The sequence below is a fragment of the Pinus tabuliformis genome, chromosome 6 (genome assembly GCF_031772625.1).
Source record: "Pinus tabuliformis cultivar Carrire ecotype Pingquan chromosome 6, CPIR1, whole genome shotgun sequence".
Classification (NCBI taxonomy): domain Eukaryota; kingdom Viridiplantae; phylum Streptophyta; class Pinopsida; order Pinales; family Pinaceae; genus Pinus; species Pinus tabuliformis.
Genome location: NC_142292.1, coordinates 1,227,578,926 through 1,227,582,443, shown reverse-complemented (window position 1 = coordinate 1,227,582,443; position 3,518 = coordinate 1,227,578,926).

Sequence of the window (3,518 nt, the reverse complement as noted above, 5' to 3'; positions counted from 1 at the left end):
TTTGATCTAAAGAAGAATAACCTTTACTAAAAACATATTACACCTTAGAGAAGATTCAAAAAAAGGTTATATGACCTAAAAATTAGAATGCAAATTTTCTATTATAATAAATTTAAAAATAATGTTTTATAACAATTTTAATATATTGCTTAAATATAATATTTAAAATTATTTACTCAGTTGAAAATAGTAAATCAAATCACACTAGAATTCTATTATAAATACTTGCAGGCAATGTATCACCTTCTATCTAGGTCATCTAGCACACATTAGACAATAGGAATTAAATCTACAAATTATGTGAATATAGTAATGATGCATCTATATAAAAAAATTCCATGGGCTTAAATATAGAATGTAAATAATTAGGTTTGGTGGTTAGTGGTGTTTCTTTGTATGAAAAAAATAAGAAGTGTTTATCCAAACAATCTTATAACTTGATCAATTTAATGCCTTTATCGATCTTAATAAATTTAGTCTCAAGATAATTTAGAGATTCTTTACCATATAGTCATAGGGCTTATACAATTCCCATGTACAACCTCTAGGTAGCTCTGACACATACATGAAACATGTTGGTTAAGACCAAGCCCAACTAGACTTAGCTAGACATAGTCTGTCCTAACAAAGCTGGATTTGACTCAGCTATGTATAAGAAGACTTGAATAAATCCACCAAGTCTGAGTTAGACTTGACTAGGTTTGATGGGTCAACCCAGGTTAGACAATGACCATATATTGTAAAAGGCCAAAGTGGAAATTTGCGTTGTTTTTTAATTTTTTTTCTTCAGGTGTATTTTGAAGTAGGGGTTTGCACTAGGGTTTTTTCCATGTTACACAACTAAACCTTGGGCATCATGAATCAATCCAGGGCACACCTTCACAACCTACCTTAGCTAGGAAAGGACTTCTACAAACTTTTATAGATGATTTAAGCTTGCATTAGAGCTCGAGCACAATTGCTAGATATTTTCAAAGCTGATTTGAACCTTCAAAGGAGTTGAGGCATGACTTGTACATATTTTCAGAGCCAATTTTATTGATGACAGGAGTTAGAGCACAATAATCGCGCTGAATCACCTAGGCCTTTACCATTAAAAAAAAATGATCTAGATGGAGCAAGCCACTGAGGTAGTGGAGGGGGGAGGAAGACATTTAAGTTAGCCCTTATTACTAGGCTTATATATGTATTATGTCGTGATTTCATATTTCACATTGGGCTACTTGTTGATGTTCATTTTGGTTCATATGTTCATGCCATGATGAATGTAATTTTTTATTTATGATGTACTTAGTTAACAATTTTGAGATTCCAAATGTTGTATTTTCATAATATTATCTTTTGTCTAATTTCAAAGTTTAATTTTTTCTAGAAATGATGTGTGTTTTTTTATTTTTTTCTATTTTCCAATATTTGCCAGATGCACCATGGAATCTTTTCCAAGTCACAAGCCAAGTATGACCCTTTAGAAAAAACAAGACTTGTACCAAGTGGAGTTTGGTAATTTTGCTATCTCTATTGACTACTTACATTTGCATCTGAAGATGATAGAACTATTTGTGTGAATTCCTACACTATATCTAAACATTTCAACTTTAACACAAATTGTAATAGATACAAGATAATTTAGTTGACTATTTTAGTCTCGAAATAAAATCAACATTTATTGAAGTTGGTCTTGAACTCTTTTACAATCTAGGGAAAAAATTCATTTTGTTTGAAAATATCTTAATAACATTTCTCCTCATATTCAATTCACCATGGAGATTGAATCTAACAAATCCCTCCCCTTCCTTGATGTCCTAGTTTCCCCAAAACCTGATGGTTCGCTAACCCATCAAGTCTATTGAAAAAACACCCACAATGATCGACATCTCCATGCCCATTCTCACCATCACCCATCCCAAAAATCAGTTGTTCTATAAGCTCTCATATCTTGAGCCCTTAAAATATCTCTCCTCAATTCATTCCTTCATAAAAATACCACATTTTCCAAACTTTTAGATCCAATGGATACACCTTACCTCAAATCCATAAATCCTTTCATGATCCTTCCAATCTCAAATCTCGTTTTGTTCCCCCTCTCCTCCCCATGGTAAAGTCTCTCTTCCCTAAATTAAAGGGACTACTCACCTCATTTCAAAAATCTTGTCAAAAAAAAAAAACATTAAAACCATGTTTAAACCTAAAATTATCTAAAGTAGATGTTTCGGTTAGCTAAAGATAACTCTGACCACATGCTATGTTAAGGGGTTTACCAAATTCCCTTCTCATGTCGGAAGTCTTATATTGGTGAGACTAGTTATCCCTTTAAAGCTCACTTGAAGGAACATATAGTTGATACCAACCATCTATGTTTATCAAAGTCAGCCATTGTTGAACACTCATTTAATTCAAAACACCTTGTTTTCTTTGATCAATCCAAAATATTATCCCTAGCTCCTTTTCACAACACTCGCATAATCAGGGAAGCTCTTGAAATCGAGAAGCACCCCGATAATTTCAATAGAGAAGATGAATTTAAATTAAGCCAATCTTGGAAGCCTATTATCATCACCTTTCTCGTTAAATTTATTTTCGTTCCTCCCCTTTTCTCCTCTTTTCTTTTTCTGATATATTTTTCTATCGATCTCGATTTATTTATCTAATTTATTTTGGTTGATTTATTCTCCCTAATTTAATCTAGTCTCATCTATTTTATGTTTTGGTTTTCATTTGGTTCCAAAGGACAATTATTATCCTTTTGTGTCCGCCGCACCCCCCCCTCCCCCCTCATCCTTTTTAACTATTTAATTATTTAAATAATTAATATTATTTTTATTATTTTATTTTATTGTTAATAATTATTTAAATAATTTTATTTTATTATTGTATTGTTAATTATTTAAATACAAAAATTATTTATCCATTTAACTTTTTTTTTTTGCTAAAGCAAGAGTCGGACCTTCCCATTCATTAATCAAGAAATATAGTACATAGAGTTACAACACAACCCTCAAGGTCGTTGACAAAGGAAAAGAACTAAAGCTAAACTTTTCCTTACGCCCTACCAACAAACTTAACCTTTCTAAAGAAGAAAAATAAAAGAGTTTAGACTTGGAGTCATAAAACTCAAAGCGGTCGACAAGAAAAGGGGCTCCAACGCCCGCGATCTCAAACTAAGATTCGACTTTTCGGGTTAGACAGAACGGTCCAAAAAAGTACTGAAGCGCCGCATGCCTGAACACCCGAGACCACAAACCTGCATGGGAGATCTGGACCGTTGAAACCCCAAGAGCCAGCTGACGGTGTATATTAATATCAGACCAGCCAACAAACACGGAAGGTAACTTGCGATGAGGGCGGTTTTCCTCCCGACCCCACCGCCACGTGGAGCTCAATGATTGTGATCGCTCCCGAATGGGGAAAACCACTTCCCACTTGTTGGGGCCGCAAAAACCACTTCCATGCCACAAAAATGCTCGGAACATCTAGATCGTCGAATGGCATGGAAAGAAACAGATGGTTGTGCGTGATGT